Genomic DNA, 15,266 nt, shown 5'->3' with positions numbered 1-15,266 from the left:
CCCGCCAACCGCTAGTCGAGTTTCGGACCGCAGCAAGACCAACTGAACGGAAATAAAATAAAAAAATGAACGCACTCGCAAAAAGGGGTGCAACACGAGGGGATCACCCATCCTAGTACTACACTCGCCCAAGCACGCTTAACTTCGGAGTTCTGATGGGATCCGGTGCATTAGTGCTGGTATGATCGCACCCGTCAATAGCCCCGCACTTTATTCTTTCATAGCGTACGCTCCCGTGCGCAGGTTCTGGTCCCCCACCCTTCAGACGGGCATAACTTTTGATCCGGAAGGAGTTACGGGACCCACATCATATCACCGTGAAGCTCTCGCCGAGCCCCACGTGCTGAGCTACGGGTACAGCCCGTGGCTACTCCGGGAAGCAAAAAGAGGCCGTTTCGAGCCATTTCGGCCACTTTTAGTTCGCGGCTACTGTTTTTCGGCACGTTTAAGGTTGTGGGACCCGCTCGTCACGGGCTCGTGGGGATTGCCGTACATTTTTGTCCTCGCGCCCGCCAACCGCTAGTCGAGTTTCGGACCGCAGCAAGACCAACTGAACGGAAATAAAAAAAAAAAATGAACGCACTCGCAAAATGGGGTGCAACACGAGGACTTCCCAGGGGGTCACCCATCCTAGTACTACTCTCGCCCAAGCACGCTTAACTTCGGAGTTCTGATGGAATCCGGTGCATTAGTGCTGGTATGATCGCACCCGTCATTAGCCCCGCACTTTATTCTTTCATAGCGTATGCTTACGTACGCAGGTTCTGGTCCCCCACCCTTCAGACGGGCATAACTTTTGATCCGGAAGGAGTTACGGGACCCACAGCATATCATTGCGAAGCTCTCGCCGAGCCCCACGTGCTGAGCAACGGGTACAGCCTGTGGCTACTCCGGGAAGCAAAAAGAGGCCGTTTCGAGCCATTTCGGCCACTTTTAGTTCGCAGCTACTGTTTTTCGGCGCGTTTAAGGTTGTGGGACCCGCTTGTCACCGGCTCGTGGGGATTGCCGTACCTTTTTGTCCTCGCGCCCGCCAACCGCTAGTCGAGTTTCGGACCGCAGCAAGACCAACTGAACGGAACTAAAATAAAAAAATGAACGCACTCGCAAAAAGGGGTGCAACACGAGGGGGTCACCCATCCTAGTACTACTCTCGCCCAAGCACGCTTAACTTCGGAGTTCTGATGGGATCCGGTGCATTAGTGCTGGTATGATCGCACCCGTCAATAGCCCCGCACTTTATTCTTTCATAGCGTACGCTCCCGTGCGCAGGTTCTGGTCCCCCACCCTTCAGACGGGCATAACTTTTGATCCGGAAGGAGTTACGGGACCCACAGCATATCACCGCGAAGCTCTCGCCGAGCCCCACGTGCTGAGCTACGGGTACAGCCCGTGGCTACTCCGGGAAGCAAAAAGAGGCCGTTTCGAGCCATTTCGGCCACTTTTAGTTCGCGACTACTGTTTTTCGGCACGTTTAAGGTTGTGGGACCCGCTCGTCACGGGCTCGTGGGGATTGCCGTACCTTTTTGTCCTCGCGCCCGCCAACCGCTAGTCGAGTTTCGGACCGCAGCAAGACCAACTGAACGGAAATAAAATAAAAAAATGAACGCACTCGCAAAAAGGGGTGCAACACGAGGGGATCACCCATCCTAGTACTACTCTCGCCCAAGCACGCTTAACTTCGGAGTTCTGATGGGATCCGGTGCATTAGTGCTGGTATGATCGCACCCGTCAATAGCCCCGCACTTTATTCTTTCATAGCGTACGCTCCCGTGCGCAGGTTCTGGTCCCCCACCCTTCAGACGGGCATAACTTTTGATCCGGAAGGAGTTACGGGACCCACATCATATCACCGTGAAGCTCTCGCCGAGCCCCACGTGCTGAGCTACGGGTACAGCCCGTGGCTACTCCGGGAAGCAAAAAGAGGCCGTTTCGAGCCATTTCGGCCACTTTTAGTTCGCGGCTACTGTTTTTCGGCACGTTTAAGGTTGTGGGACCCGCTCGTCACGGGCTCGTGGGGATTGCCGTACCTTTTTGTCCTCGCGCCCGCCAACCGCTAGTCGAGTTTCGGACCGCAGCAAGACCAACTGAACGGAAATAAAAAAAAAAAATGAACGCACTCGCAAAATGGGGTGCAACACGAGGACTTCCCAGGGGGTCACCCATCCTAGTACTACTCTCGCCCAAGCACGCTTAACTTCGGAGTTCTGATGGAATCCGGTGCATTAGTGCTGGTATGATCGCACCCGTCATTAGCCCCGCACTTTATTCTTTCATAGCGTATGCTTACGTGCGCAGGTTCTGGTCCCCCACCCTTCAGACGGGCATAACTTTTGATCCGGAAGGAGTTACGGGACCCACAGCATATCATTGCGAAGCTCTCGCCGAGCCCCACGTGCTGAGCAACGGGTACAGCCTGTGGCTACTCCGGGAAGCAAAAAGAGGCCGTTTCGAGCCATTTCGGCCACTTTTAGTTCGCAGCTACTGTTTTTCGGCGCGTTTAAGGTTGTGGGACCCGCTTGTCACCGGCTCGTGGGGATTGCCGTACCTTTTTGTCCTCGCGCCCGCCAACCGCTAGTCGAGTTTCGGACCGCAGCAAGACCAACTGAACGGAAATAAAATAAAAAAATGAACGCACTCGCAAAAAGGGGTGCAACACGAGGGGGTCACCCATCCTAGTACTACTCTCGCCCAAGCACGCTTAACTTCGGAGTTCTGATGGGATCCGGTGCATTAGTGCTGGTATGATCGCACCCGTCAATAGCCCCGCACTTTATTCTTTCATAGCGTACGCTCCCGTGCGCAGGTTCTGGTCCCCCACCCTTCAGACGGGCATAACTTTTGATCCGGAAGGAGTTACGGGACCCACAGCATATCACCGCGAAGCTCTCGCCGAGCCCCACGTGCTGAGCTACGGGTACAGCCCGTGGCTACTCCGGGAAGCAAAAAGAGGCCGTTTCGAGCCATTTCGGCCACTTTTAGTTCGCGGCTACTGTTTTTCGGCACGTTTAAGGTTGTGGGACCCGCTCGTCACGGGCTCGTGGGGATTGCCGTACCTTTTTGTCCTCGCGCCCGCCAACCGCTAGTCGAGTTTCGGACCGCAGCAAGACCAACTGAACGGAAATAAAAAAAAAAAATGAACGCACTCGCAAAAAGGGGTGCAACACGAGGACTTCCCAGGGGGTCACCCATCCTAGTACTACTCTCGCCCAAGCACGCTTAACTTCGGAGTTCTGATGGGATCCGGTGCATTAGTGCTGGTATGATCGCACTCGTCAATAGTCCCGCACTTTATTCTTTCATAGCGTACGCTCCCGTGCGCAGGTTCTGGTCCCCCACCCTTCAGACGGGCATAACTTTTGATCCGGAAGGAGTTACGGGACCCACATCACATCACCGCGAAGCTCTCGCCGAGCCCCACGTGCTGAGCCACGGGTACAGACCTTGGCTACTCCGGGAAGCAAAAAGAGGCCGTTTCGAGCCATTTCGGCCACTTTTAGTTCGCAGCTACTGTTTTTCGGCGCGTTTAAGGTTGTGGGACCCGCTTGTCACCGGCTCGTGGGGATTGCCGTACCTTTTTGTCCTCGCACTCGCCAACCGCTAGTCGAGTTTCGGACCGCAGCAAGACCAACTGAACGAAAAAAAAAAAAATGAACGCACTCGCAAAAAGGGTTGCAACACGAGGATTTCCCAGGGGGTCACCCATCCTAGTACTACTCTCGCCCAAGCACGCTTAACTTCGGAGTTCTGATGGGATCCGGTGCATTAGTGCTGGTATGTTCGCACCCGTCATTAGCCCCGCACTTTATTCTTTCATAGCGTACGCTCCCGTGCGCAGGTTCTGGTCCCCCACCCTTCAGACGGGCATAACTTTTGATCCGGAAGGAGTTACGGGACCCACATCATATCACCGTGAAGCTCTCGCCGAGCCCCACGTGCTGAGCTACGGGTACAGCCCGTGGCTACTCCGGGAAGCAAAAAGAGGCCGTTTCGAGCCATTTCGGCCACTTTTAGTTCGCGGCTACTGTTTTTCGGCACGTTTAAGGTTGTGGGACCCGCTCGTCACGGGCTCGTGGGGATTGCCGTACCTTTTTGTCCTCGCGCCCGCCAATCGCTAGTCGAGTTTCGGACCGCAGCAAGACCAACTGAACGGAAATAAAATAAAAAAATGAACGCACTCGCAAAAAGGGGTGCAACACGAGGGGATCACCCATCCTAGTACTACTCTCGCCCAAGCACGCTTAACTTCGGAGTTCTGATGGGATCCGGTGCATTAGTGCTGGTATGATCGCACCCGTCAATAGCCCCGCACTTTATTCTTTCATAGCGTACGCTCCCGTGCGCAGGTTCTGGTCCCCCACCCTTCAGACGGGCATAACTTTTGATCCGGAAGGAGTTACGGGACCCACATCATATCACCGTGAAGCTCTCGCCGAGCCCCACGTGCTGAGCTACGGGTACAGCCCGTGGCTACTCCGGGAAGCAAAAAGAGGCCGTTTCGAGCCATTTCGGCCACTTTTAGTTCGCGGCTACTGTTTTTCGGCACGTTTAAGGTTGTGGGACCCGCTCGTCACGGGCTCGTGGGGATTGCCGTACCTTTTTGTCCTCGCGCCCGCCAACCGCTAGTCGAGTTTCGGACCGCAGCAAGACCAACTGAACGGAAATAAAAAAAAAAAATGAACGCACTCGCAAAATGGGGTGCAACACGAGGACTTCCCAGGGGGTCACCCATCCTAGTACTACTCTCGCCCAAGCACGCTTAACTTCGGAGTTCTGATGGAATCCGGTGCATTAGTGCTGGTATGATCGCACCCGTCATTAGCCCCGCACTTTATTCTTTCATAGCGTACGCTCCCGTGCGCAGGTTCTGGTCCCCCACCCTTCAGACGGGCATAACTTTTGATCCGGAAGGAGTTACGGGACCCACATCACATCACCGCGAAGCTCTCGCCGAGCCCCACGTGCTGAGCCACGGGTACAGACCTTGGCTACTCCGGGAAGCAAAAAGAGGCCGTTTCGAGCCATTTCGGCCACTTTTAGTTCGCAGCTACTGTTTTTCGGCGCGTTTAAGGTTGTGGGACCCGCTTGTCACCGGCTCGTGGGGATTGCCGTACCTTTTTGTCCTCGCACTCGCCAACCGCTAGTCGAGTTTCGGACCGCAGCAAGACCAACTGAACGAAAAAAAAAAAAATGAACGCACTCGCAAAAAGGGTTGCAACACGAGGATTTCCCAGGGGGTCACCCATCCTAGTACTACTCTCGCCCAAGCACGCTTAACTTCGGAGTTCTGATGGGATCCGGTGCATTAGTGCTGGTATGTTCGCACCCGTCATTAGCCCCGCACTTTATTCTTTCATAGCGTACGCTCCCGTGCGCAGATTCTGGTCCCCCACCCTTCAGACGGGCATAACTTTTGATCCGGAAGGAGTTACGGGACCCACATCATATCACCGTGAAGCTCTCGCCGAGCCCCACGTGCTGAGCTACGGGTACAGCCCGTGGCTACTCCGGGAAGCAAAAAGAGGCCGTTTCGAGCCATTTCGGCCACTTTTAGTTCGCGACTACTGTTTTTCGGCACGTTTAAGGTTGTGGGACCCGCTCGTCACGGGCTCGTGGGGATTGCCGTACCTTTTTGTCCTCGCGCCCGCCAACCGCTAGTCGAGTTTCGGACCGCAGCAAGACCAACTGAACGGAAATAAAATAAAAAAATGAACGCACTCGCAAAAAGGGGTGCAACACGAGGGGATCACCCATCCTAGTACTACTCTCGCCCAAGCACGCTTAACTTCGGAGTTCTGATGGGATCCGGTGCATTAGTGCTGGTATGATCGCACCCGTCAATAGCCCCGCACTTTATTCTTTCATAGCGTACGCTCCCGTGCGCAGGTTCTGGTCCCCCACCCTTCAGACGGGCATAACTTTTGATCCGGAAGGAGTTACGGGACCCACATCATATCACCGTGAAGCTCTCGCCGAGCCCCACGTGCTGAGCTACGGGTACAGCCCGTGGCTACTCCGGGAAGCAAAAAGAGGCCGTTTCGAGCCATTTCGGCCACTTTTAGTTCGCGGCTACTGTTTTTCGGCACGTTTAAGGTTGTGGGACCCGCTCGTCACGGGCTCGTGGGGATTGCCGTACCTTTTTGTCCTCGCGCCCGCCAACCGCTAGTCGAGTTTCGGACCGCAGCAAGACCAACTGAACGGAAATAAAAAAAAAAAATGAACGCACTCGCAAAAAGGGGTGCAACACGAGGACTTCCCAGGGGGTCACCCATCCTAGTACTACTCTCGCCCAAGCACGCTTAACTTCGGAGTTCTGATGGGATCCGGTGCATTAGTGCTGGTATGATCGCACTCGTCAATAGTCCCGCACTTTATTCTTTCATAGCGTACGCTCCCGTGCGCAGGTTCTGGTCCCCCACCCTTCAGACGGGCATAACTTTTGATCCGGAAGGAGTTACGGGACCCACATCACATCACCGCGAAGCTCTCGCCGAGCCCCACGTGCTGAGCCACGGGTACAGACCTTGGCTACTCCGGGAAGCAAAAAGAGGCCGTTTCGAGCCATTTCGGCCACTTTTAGTTCGCAGCTACTGTTTTTCGGCGCGTTTAAGGTTGTGGGACCCGCTTGTCACCGGCTCGTGGGGATTGCCGTACCTTTTTGTCCTCGCACTCGCCAACCGCTAGTCGAGTTTCGGACCGCAGCAAGACCAACTGAACGAAAAAAAAAAAAATGAACGCACTCGCAAAAAGGGTTGCAACACGAGGATTTCCCAGGGGGTCACCCATCCTAGTACTACTCTCGCCCAAGCACGCTTAACTTCGGAGTTCTGATGGGATCCGGTGCATTAGTGCTGGTATGTTCGCACCCGTCATTAGCCCCGCACTTTATTCTTTCATAGCGTACGCTCCCGTGCGCAGGTTCTGGTCCCCCACCCTTCAGACGGGCATAACTTTTGATCCGGAAGGAGTTACGGGACCCACATCATATCACCGTGAAGCTCTCGCCGAGCCCCACGTGCTGAGCTACGGGTACAGCCCGTGGCTACTCCGGGAAGCAAAAAGAGGCCGTTTCGAGCCATTTCGGCCACTTTTAGTTCGCGGCTACTGTTTTTCGGCACGTTTAAGGTTGTGGGACCCGCTCGTCACGGGCTCGTGGGGATTGCCGTACCTTTTTGTCCTCGCGCCCGCCAATCGCTAGTCGAGTTTCGGACCGCAGCAAGACCAACTGAACGGAAATAAAATAAAAAAATGAACGCACTCGCAAAAAGGGGTGCAACACGAGGGGATCACCCATCCTAGTACTACTCTCGCCCAAGCACGCTTAACTTCGGAGTTCTGATGGGATCCGGTGCATTAGTGCTGGTATGATCGCACCCGTCAATAGCCCCGCACTTTATTCTTTCATAGCGTACGCTCCCGTGCGCAGGTTCTGGTCCCCCACCCTTCAGACGGGCATAACTTTTGATCCGGAAGGAGTTACGGGACCCACATCATATCACCGTGAAGCTCTCGCCGAGCCCCACGTGCTGAGCTACGGGTACAGCCCGTGGCTACTCCGGGAAGCAAAAAGAGGCCGTTTCGAGCCATTTCGGCCACTTTTAGTTCGCGGCTACTGTTTTTCGGCACGTTTAAGGTTGTGGGACCCGCTCGTCACGGGCTCGTGGGGATTGCCGTACCTTTTTGTCCTCGCGCCCGCCAACCGCTAGTCGAGTTTCGGACCGCAGCAAGACCAACTGAACGGAAATAAAAAAAAAAAATGAACGCACTCGCAAAATGGGGTGCAACACGAGGACTTCCCAGGGGGTCACCCATCCTAGTACTACTCTCGCCCAAGCACGCTTAACTTCGGAGTTCTGATGGAATCCGGTGCATTAGTGCTGGTATGATCGCACCCGTCATTAGCCCCGCACTTTATTCTTTCATAGCGTACGCTCCCGTGCGCAGGTTCTGGTCCCCCACCCTTCAGACGGGCATAACTTTTGATCCGGAAGGAGTTACGGGACCCACATCACATCACCGCGAAGCTCTCGCCGAGCCCCACGTGCTGAGCCACGGGTACAGACCTTGGCTACTCCGGGAAGCAAAAAGAGGCCGTTTCGAGCCATTTCGGCCACTTTTAGTTCGCAGCTACTGTTTTTCGGCGCGTTTAAGGTTGTGGGACCCGCTTGTCACCGGCTCGTGGGGATTGCCGTACCTTTTTGTCCTCGCACTCGCCAACCGCTAGTCGAGTTTCGGACCGCAGCAAGACCAACTGAACGAAAAAAAAAAAAATGAACGCACTCGCAAAAAGGGTTGCAACACGAGGATTTCCCAGGGGGTCACCCATCCTAGTACTACTCTCGCCCAAGCACGCTTAACTTCGGAGTTCTGATGGGATCCGGTGCATTAGTGCTGGTATGTTCGCACCCGTCATTAGCCCCGCACTTTATTCTTTCATAGCGTACGCTCCCGTGCGCAGGTTCTGGTCCCCCACCCTTCAGACGGGCATAACTTTTGATCCGGAAGGAGTTACGGGACCCACATCATATCACCGTGAAGCTCTCGCCGAGCCCCACGTGCTGAGCTACGGGTACAGCCCGTGGCTACTCCGGGAAGCAAAAAGAGGCCGTTTCGAGCCATTTCGGCCACTTTTAGTTCGCGACTACTGTTTTTCGGCACGTTTAAGGTTGTGGGACCCGCTCGTCACGGGCTCGTGGGGATTGCCGTACCTTTTTGTCCTCGCGCCCGCCAACCGCTAGTCGAGTTTCGGACCGCAGCAAGACCAACTGAACGGAAATAAAATAAAAAAATGAACGCACTCGCAAAAAGGGGTGCAACACGAGGGGATCACCCATCCTAGTACTACTCTCGCCCAAGCACGCTTAACTTCGGAGTTCTGATGGGATCCGGTGCATTAGTGCTGGTATGATCGCACCCGTCAATAGCCCCGCACTTTATTCTTTCATAGCGTACGCTCCCGTGCGCAGGTTCTGGTCCCCCACCCTTCAGACGGGCATAACTTTTGATCCGGAAGGAGTTACGGGACCCACATCATATCACCGTGAAGCTCTCGCCGAGCCCCACGTGCTGAGCTACGGGTACAGCCCGTGGCTACTCCGGGAAGCAAAAAGAGGCCGTTTCGAGCCATTTCGGCCACTTTTAGTTCGCGGCTACTGTTTTTCGGCACGTTTAAGGTTGTGGGACCCGCTCGTCACGGGCTCGTGGGGATTGCCGTACCTTTTTGTCCTCGGGCCCGCCAACCGCTAGTCGAGTTTCGGACCGCAGCAAGACCAACTGAACGGAAATAAAAAAAAAAAATGAACGCACTCGCAAAATGGGGTGCAACAGGGGGTCACCCATCCTAGTACTACTCTCGCCCAAGCACGCTTAACTTCGGAGTTCTGATGGAATCCGGTGCATTAGTGCTGGTATGATCGCACCCGTCATTAGCCCCGCACTTTATTCTTTCATAGCGTATGCTTACGTGCGCAGGTTCTGGTCCCCCACCCTTCAGACGGGCATAACTTTTGATCCGGAAGGAGTTACGGGACCCACAGCATATCATTGCGAAGCTCTCGCCGAGCCCCACGTGCTGAGCAACGGGTACAGCCTGTGGCTACTCCGGGAAGCAAAAAGAGGCCGTTTCGAGCCATTTCGGCCACTTTTAGTTCGCAGCTACTGTTTTTCGGCGCGTTTAAGGTTGTGGGACCCGCTTGTCACCGGCTCGTGGGGATTGCCGTACCTTTTTGTCCTCGCGCCCGCCAACCGCTAGTCGAGTTTCGGACCGCAGCAAGACCAACTGAACGGAAATAAAATAAAAAAATGAACGCACTCGTAAAAAGGGGTGCAACACGAGGGGGTCACCCATCCTAGTACTACTCTCGCCCAAGCACGCTTAACTTCGGAGTTCTGATGGGATCCGGTGCATTAGTGCTGGTATGATCGCACCCGTCAATAGCCCCGCACTTTATTCTTTCATAGCGTACGCTCCCGTGCGCAGGTTCTGGTCCCCCACCCTTCAGACGGGCATAACTTTTGATCCGGAAGGAGTTATGGGACCCACATCATATCACCGCGAAGCTCTCGCCGAGCCCCACGTGCTGAGCTACGGGTACAGCCCGTGGCTACTCCGGGAAGCAAAAAGAGGCCGTTTCGAGCCATTTCGGCCACTTTTAGTTCGCGGCTACTGTTTTTCGGCACGTTTAAGGTTGTGGGACCCGCTCGTCACGGGCTCGTGGGGATTGCCGTACCTTTTTGTCCTCGCGCCCGCCAACCGCTAGTCGAGTTTCGGACCGCAGCAAGACCAACTGAACGGAAATAAAAAAAAAAAATGAACGCACTCGCAAAAAGGGGTGCAACACGAGGACTTCCCAGGGGGTCACCCATCCTAGTACTACTCTCGCCCAAGCACGCTTAACTTCGGAGTTCTGATGGGATCCGGTGCATTAGTGCTGGTATGATCGCACTCGTCAATAGTCCCGCACTTTATTCTTTCATAGCGTACGCTCCCGTGCGCAGGTTCTGGTCCCCCACCCTTCAGACGGGCATAACTTTTGATCCGGAAGGAGTTACGGGACCCACATCACATCACCGCGAAGCTCTCGCCGAGCCCCACGTGCTGAGCCACGGGTACAGACCTTGGCTACTCCGGGAAGCAAAAAGAGGCCGTTTCGAGCCATTTCGGCCACTTTTAGTTCGCAGCTACTGTTTTTCGGCGCGTTTAAGGTTGTGGGACCCGCTTGTCACCGGCTCGTGGGGATTGCCGTACCTTTTTGTCCTCGCACTCGCCAACCGCTAGTCGAGTTTCGGACCGCAGCAAGACCAACTGAACGAAAAAAAAAAAAATGAACGCACTCGCAAAAAGGGTTGCAACACGAGGATTTCCCAGGGGGTCACCCATCCTAGTACTACTCTCGCCCAAGCACGCTTAACTTCGGAGTTCTGATGGGATCCGGTGCATTAGTGCTGGTATGTTCGCACCCGTCATTAGCCCCGCACTTTATTCTTTCATAGCGTACGCTCCCGTGCGCAGGTTCTGGTCCCCCACCCTTCAGACGGGCATAACTTTTGATCCGGAAGGAGTTACGGGACCCACATCATATCACCGTGAAGCTCTCGCCGAGCCCCACGTGCTGAGCTACGGGTACAGCCCGTGGCTACTCCGGGAAGCAAAAAGAGGCCGTTTCGAGCCATTTCGGCCACTTTTAGTTCGCGGCTACTGTTTTTCGGCACGTTTAAGGTTGTGGGACCCGCTCGTCACGGGCTCGTGGGGATTGCCGTACCTTTTTGTCCTCGCGCCCGCCAATCGCTAGTCGAGTTTCGGACCGCAGCAAGACCAACTGAACGGAAATAAAATAAAAAAATGAACGCACTCGCAAAAAGGGGTGCAACACGAGGGGATCACCCATCCTAGTACTACTCTCGCCCAAGCACGCTTAACTTCGGAGTTCTGATGGGATCCGGTGCATTAGTGCTGGTATGATCGCACCCGTCAATAGCCCCGCACTTTATTCTTTCATAGCGTACGCTCCCGTGCGCAGGTTCTGGTCCCCCACCCTTCAGACGGGCATAACTTTTGATCCGGAAGGAGTTACGGGACCCACATCATATCACCGTGAAGCTCTCGCCGAGCCCCACGTGCTGAGCTACGGGTACAGCCCGTGGCTACTCCGGGAAGCAAAAAGAGGCCGTTTCGAGCCATTTCGGCCACTTTTAGTTCGCGGCTACTGTTTTTCGGCACGTTTAAGGTTGTGGGACCCGCTCGTCACGGGCTCGTGGGGATTGCCGTACCTTTTTGTCCTCGCGCCCGCCAACCGCTAGTCGAGTTTCGGACCGCAGCAAGACCAACTGAACGGAAATAAAAAAAAAAAAATGAACGCACTCGCAAAATGGGGTGCAACACGAGGACTTCCCAGGGGGTCACCCATCCTAGTACTACTCTCGCCCAAGCACGCTTAACTTCGGAGTTCTGATGGAATCCGGTGCATTAGTGCTGGTATGATCGCACCCGTCATTAGCCCCGCACTTTATTCTTTCATAGCGTACGCTCCCGTGCGCAGGTTCTGGTCCCCCACCCTTCAGACGGGCATAACTTTTGATCCGGAAGGAGTTACGGGACCCACATCACATCACCGCGAAGCTCTCGCCGAGCCCCACGTGCTGAGCCACGGGTACAGACCTTGGCTACTCCGGGAAGCAAAAAGAGGCCGTTTCGAGCCATTTCGGCCACTTTTAGTTCGCAGCTACTGTTTTTCGGCACGTTTAAGGTTGTGGGACCCGCTCGTCACGGGCTCGTGGGGATTGCCGTACCTTTTTGTCCTCGCGCCCGCCAATCGCTAGTCGAGTTTCGGACCGCAGCAAGACCAACTGAACGGAAATAAAATAAAAAAATGAACGCACTCGCAAAAAGGGGTGCAACACGAGGGGATCACCCATCCTAGTACTACTCTCGCCCAAGCACGCTTAACTTCGGAGTTCTGATGGGATCCGGTGCATTAGTGCTGGTATGATCGCACCCGTCAATAGCCCCGCACTTTATTCTTTCATAGCGTACGCTCCCGTGCGCAGGTTCTGGTCCCCCACCCTTCAGACGGGCATAACTTTTGATCCGGAAGGAGTTACGGGACCCACATCATATCACCGCGAAGCTCTCGCCGAGCCCCACGTGCTGAGCTACGGGTACAGCCCGTGGCTACTCCGGGAAGCAAAAAGAGGCCGTTTCGAGCCATTTCGGCCACTTTTAGTTCGCGGCTACTGTTTTTCGGCACGTTTAAGGTTGTGGGACCCGCTCGTCACGGGCTCGTGGGGATTGCCGTACCTTTTTGTCCTCGCGCCCGCCAACCGCTAGTCGAGTTTCGGACCGCAGCAAGACCAACTGAACGGAAATAAAAAAAAAAAATGAACGCACTCGCAAAAAAGGGTGCAACACGAGGACTTCCCAGGGGGTCACCCATCCTAGTACTACTCTCGCCCAAGCACGCTTAACTTCGGAGTTCTGATGGGATCCGGTGCATTAGTGCTGGTATGATCGCACTCGTCAATAGTCCCGCACTTTATTCTTTCATAGCGTACGCTCCCGTGCGCAGGTTCTGGTCCCCCACCCTTCAGACGGGCATAACTTTTGATCCGGAAGGAGTTACGGGACCCACATCACATCACCGCGAAGCTCTCGCCGAGCCCCACGTGCTGAGCCACGGGTACAGACCTTGGCTACTCCGGGAAGCAAAAAGAGGCCGTTTCGAGCCATTTCGGCCACTTTTAGTTCGCAGCTACTGTTTTTCGGCGCGTTTAAGGTTGTGGGACCCGCTTGTCACCGGCTCGTGGGGATTGCCGTACCTTTTTGTCCTCGCACTCGCCAACCGCTAGTCGAGTTTCGGACCGCAGCAAGACCAACTGAACGAAAAAAAAAAAAATGAACGCACTCGCAAAAAGGGTTGCAACACGAGGATTTCCCAGGGGGTCACCCATCCTAGTACTACTCTCGCCCAAGCACGCTTAACTTCGGAGTTCTGATGGGATCCGGTGCATTAGTGCTGGTATGTTCGCACCCGTCATTAGCCCCGCACTTTATTCTTTCATAGCGTACGCTCCCGTGCGCAGGTTCTGGTCCCCCACCCTTCAGACGGGCATAACTTTTGATCCGGAAGGAGTTACGGGACCCACATCATATCACCGTGAAGCTCTCGCCGAGCCCCACGTGCTGAGCTACGGGTACAGCCCGTGGCTACTCCGGGAAGCAAAAAGAGGCCGTTTCGAGCCATTTCGGCCACTTTTAGTTCGCGGCTACTGTTTTTCGGCACGTTTAAGGTTGTGGGACCCGCTCGTCACGGGCTCGTGGGGATTGCCGTACCTTTTTGTCCTCGCGCCCGCCAACCGCTAGTCGAGTTTCGGACCGCAGCAAGACCAACTGAACGGAAATAAAATAAAAAAATGAACGCACTCGCAAAAAGGGGTGCAACACGAGGGGATCACCCATCCTAGTACTACTCTCGCCCAAGCACGCTTAACTTCGGAGTTCTGATGGGATCCGGTGCATTAGTGCTGGTATGATCGCACCCGTCAATAGCCCCGCACTTTATTCTTTCATAGCGTACGCTCCCGTGCGCAGGTTCTGGTCCCCCACCCTTCAGACGGGCATAACTTTTGATCCGGAAGGAGTTACGGGACCCACATCATATCACCGTGAAGCTCTCGCCGAGCCCCACGTGCTGAGCTACGGGTACAGCCCGTGGCTACTCCGGGAAGCAAAAAGAGGCCGTTTCGAGCCATTTCGGCCACTTTTAGTTCGCGGCTACTGTTTTTCGGCACGTTTAAGGTTGTGGGACCCGCTCGTCACGGGCTCGTGGGGATTGCCGTACCTTTTTGTCCTCGCGCCCGCCAACCGCTAGTCGAGTTTCGGACCGCAGCAAGACCAACTGAACGGAAATAAAAAAAAAAAATGAACGCACTCGCAAAATAGGGTGCAACACGAGGACTTCCCAGGGGGTCACCCATCCTAGTACTACTCTCGCCCAAGCACGCTTAACTTCGGAGTTTTGATGGAATCCGGTGCATTAGTGCTGGTATGATCGCACCCGTCATTAGCCCCGCACTTTATTCTTTCATAGCGTATGCTTACGTGCGCAGGTTCTGGTCCCCCACCCTTCAGACGGGCATAACTTTTGATCCGGAGGGAGTTACGGGACCCACAGCATATCATTGCGAAGCTCTCGCCGAGCCCCACGTGCTGAGCAACGGGTACAGCCTGTGGCTACTCCGGGAAGCAAAAAGAGGCCGTTTCGAGCCATTTCGGCCACTTTTAGTTCGCAGCTACTGTTTTTCGGCACGTTTAAGGTTGTGGGACCCGCTCGTCACCGGCTCGTGGGGATTGTCGTACCTTTTTGTCCTCGCACTCGCCAACCGCTAGTCGAGTTTCGGACCGCATCAAGACAAACTGAACTGAAAAAAAAAAAAAAAAAAAAAAAAAATGAACGCACTCGCAAAAAGGGGTGCAACACGAGGACTTCCTAGGGGGTCACCCATCCTAGTACTACACTCGCCCAAGCACGCTTAACTTCGGAGTTCTGATGGGATCCGGTGCATTAGTGCTGGTATGATCGCACTCGTCAATAGTCCCGCACTTTATTCTTTCATAGCGTACGCTCCCGTGCGCAGGTTCTGGTCCCCCACCCTTCAGACGGGCATAACTTTTGATCCGGAAGGAGTTACGGGACCCACATCACATCACCGCGAAGCTCTCGCCGAGCCCCACGTGCTGAGCCACGGGTACAGACCTTGGCTACTCCGGGAAG

At 54.8% G+C, this 15,266-nt stretch overlaps 17 non-coding genes and 13 pseudogenes across 17 annotated transcripts; all 30 read right to left on the bottom strand.

The window, feature by feature from the left end:
- Positions 1-84: 84 nt before the first annotated feature.
- LOC148928747 (5S ribosomal RNA) lies at positions 85-193 on the bottom strand (annotated as a pseudogene).
- A 399-nt stretch (positions 194-592) lies between these two features.
- On the bottom strand, positions 593-711 carry LOC148928746 (5S ribosomal RNA). The gene has a single exon (XR_016130046.1). It is a non-coding gene; the product is annotated as a 5S ribosomal RNA (ribosomal RNA).
- Positions 712-1,110: 399 nt separating this feature from the next.
- Positions 1,111-1,219, bottom strand: LOC148928745 (5S ribosomal RNA; annotated as a pseudogene).
- A 399-nt stretch (positions 1,220-1,618) lies between these two features.
- On the bottom strand, positions 1,619-1,727 carry LOC148928744 (5S ribosomal RNA; annotated as a pseudogene).
- A 399-nt stretch (positions 1,728-2,126) lies between these two features.
- On the bottom strand, positions 2,127-2,245 carry LOC148928743 (5S ribosomal RNA). Its single transcript, XR_016130045.1, has one exon. It is a non-coding gene; the product is annotated as a 5S ribosomal RNA (ribosomal RNA).
- A 399-nt stretch (positions 2,246-2,644) lies between these two features.
- LOC148928742 (5S ribosomal RNA) lies at positions 2,645-2,753 on the bottom strand (annotated as a pseudogene).
- Positions 2,754-3,152: 399 nt separating this feature from the next.
- On the bottom strand, positions 3,153-3,271 carry LOC148928741 (5S ribosomal RNA). Its single transcript, XR_016130036.1, has one exon. It is a non-coding gene; the product is annotated as a 5S ribosomal RNA (ribosomal RNA).
- Positions 3,272-3,666: 395 nt separating this feature from the next.
- Positions 3,667-3,785, bottom strand: LOC148928740 (5S ribosomal RNA). Its single transcript, XR_016130102.1, has one exon. It is a non-coding gene; the product is annotated as a 5S ribosomal RNA (ribosomal RNA).
- Positions 3,786-4,184: 399 nt separating this feature from the next.
- Positions 4,185-4,293, bottom strand: LOC148928739 (5S ribosomal RNA; annotated as a pseudogene).
- A 399-nt stretch (positions 4,294-4,692) lies between these two features.
- Positions 4,693-4,811, bottom strand: LOC148928738 (5S ribosomal RNA). The gene has a single exon (XR_016130043.1). It is a non-coding gene; the product is annotated as a 5S ribosomal RNA (ribosomal RNA).
- Positions 4,812-5,206: 395 nt separating this feature from the next.
- LOC148928737 (5S ribosomal RNA) lies at positions 5,207-5,325 on the bottom strand. The gene has a single exon (XR_016130101.1). It is a non-coding gene; the product is annotated as a 5S ribosomal RNA (ribosomal RNA).
- Positions 5,326-5,724: 399 nt separating this feature from the next.
- On the bottom strand, positions 5,725-5,833 carry LOC148928736 (5S ribosomal RNA; annotated as a pseudogene).
- A 399-nt stretch (positions 5,834-6,232) lies between these two features.
- LOC148928735 (5S ribosomal RNA) lies at positions 6,233-6,351 on the bottom strand. Its single transcript, XR_016130035.1, has one exon. It is a non-coding gene; the product is annotated as a 5S ribosomal RNA (ribosomal RNA).
- A 395-nt stretch (positions 6,352-6,746) lies between these two features.
- Positions 6,747-6,865, bottom strand: LOC148928734 (5S ribosomal RNA). Its single transcript, XR_016130100.1, has one exon. It is a non-coding gene; the product is annotated as a 5S ribosomal RNA (ribosomal RNA).
- Positions 6,866-7,264: 399 nt separating this feature from the next.
- On the bottom strand, positions 7,265-7,373 carry LOC148928733 (5S ribosomal RNA; annotated as a pseudogene).
- A 399-nt stretch (positions 7,374-7,772) lies between these two features.
- Positions 7,773-7,891, bottom strand: LOC148928732 (5S ribosomal RNA). Its single transcript, XR_016130042.1, has one exon. It is a non-coding gene; the product is annotated as a 5S ribosomal RNA (ribosomal RNA).
- A 395-nt stretch (positions 7,892-8,286) lies between these two features.
- LOC148928731 (5S ribosomal RNA) lies at positions 8,287-8,405 on the bottom strand. The gene has a single exon (XR_016130098.1). It is a non-coding gene; the product is annotated as a 5S ribosomal RNA (ribosomal RNA).
- A 399-nt stretch (positions 8,406-8,804) lies between these two features.
- Positions 8,805-8,913, bottom strand: LOC148928730 (5S ribosomal RNA; annotated as a pseudogene).
- A 399-nt stretch (positions 8,914-9,312) lies between these two features.
- LOC148928729 (5S ribosomal RNA) lies at positions 9,313-9,418 on the bottom strand (annotated as a pseudogene).
- A 399-nt stretch (positions 9,419-9,817) lies between these two features.
- LOC148928728 (5S ribosomal RNA) lies at positions 9,818-9,926 on the bottom strand (annotated as a pseudogene).
- A 399-nt stretch (positions 9,927-10,325) lies between these two features.
- Positions 10,326-10,444, bottom strand: LOC148928727 (5S ribosomal RNA). Its single transcript, XR_016130034.1, has one exon. It is a non-coding gene; the product is annotated as a 5S ribosomal RNA (ribosomal RNA).
- Positions 10,445-10,839: 395 nt separating this feature from the next.
- LOC148928726 (5S ribosomal RNA) lies at positions 10,840-10,958 on the bottom strand. The gene has a single exon (XR_016130097.1). It is a non-coding gene; the product is annotated as a 5S ribosomal RNA (ribosomal RNA).
- A 399-nt stretch (positions 10,959-11,357) lies between these two features.
- Positions 11,358-11,466, bottom strand: LOC148928725 (5S ribosomal RNA; annotated as a pseudogene).
- Positions 11,467-11,866: 400 nt separating this feature from the next.
- Positions 11,867-11,985, bottom strand: LOC148928724 (5S ribosomal RNA). Its single transcript, XR_016130041.1, has one exon. It is a non-coding gene; the product is annotated as a 5S ribosomal RNA (ribosomal RNA).
- Positions 11,986-12,384: 399 nt separating this feature from the next.
- Positions 12,385-12,493, bottom strand: LOC148928723 (5S ribosomal RNA; annotated as a pseudogene).
- A 399-nt stretch (positions 12,494-12,892) lies between these two features.
- LOC148928722 (5S ribosomal RNA) lies at positions 12,893-13,011 on the bottom strand. Its single transcript, XR_016130038.1, has one exon. It is a non-coding gene; the product is annotated as a 5S ribosomal RNA (ribosomal RNA).
- Positions 13,012-13,406: 395 nt separating this feature from the next.
- On the bottom strand, positions 13,407-13,525 carry LOC148928721 (5S ribosomal RNA). The gene has a single exon (XR_016130096.1). It is a non-coding gene; the product is annotated as a 5S ribosomal RNA (ribosomal RNA).
- Positions 13,526-13,924: 399 nt separating this feature from the next.
- On the bottom strand, positions 13,925-14,033 carry LOC148928720 (5S ribosomal RNA; annotated as a pseudogene).
- Positions 14,034-14,432: 399 nt separating this feature from the next.
- On the bottom strand, positions 14,433-14,551 carry LOC148928719 (5S ribosomal RNA). The gene has a single exon (XR_016130063.1). It is a non-coding gene; the product is annotated as a 5S ribosomal RNA (ribosomal RNA).
- Positions 14,552-14,960: 409 nt separating this feature from the next.
- Positions 14,961-15,079, bottom strand: LOC148928718 (5S ribosomal RNA). Its single transcript, XR_016129135.1, has one exon. It is a non-coding gene; the product is annotated as a 5S ribosomal RNA (ribosomal RNA).
- Between the last annotated feature and the right edge of the window lie 187 nt (positions 15,080-15,266).

The sequence above is a fragment of the Salvia hispanica genome, chromosome 4, assembly GCF_029641045.1.
Source record: "Salvia hispanica isolate PSC_SH4W2 chromosome 4, Shi_PSC_v1, whole genome shotgun sequence".
Classification (NCBI taxonomy): domain Eukaryota; kingdom Viridiplantae; phylum Streptophyta; class Magnoliopsida; order Lamiales; family Lamiaceae; genus Salvia; species Salvia hispanica.
The sequence above is the reverse complement of the archived record's forward strand: the minus strand, read 5'-3'. Positions and strand labels throughout refer to the sequence as shown.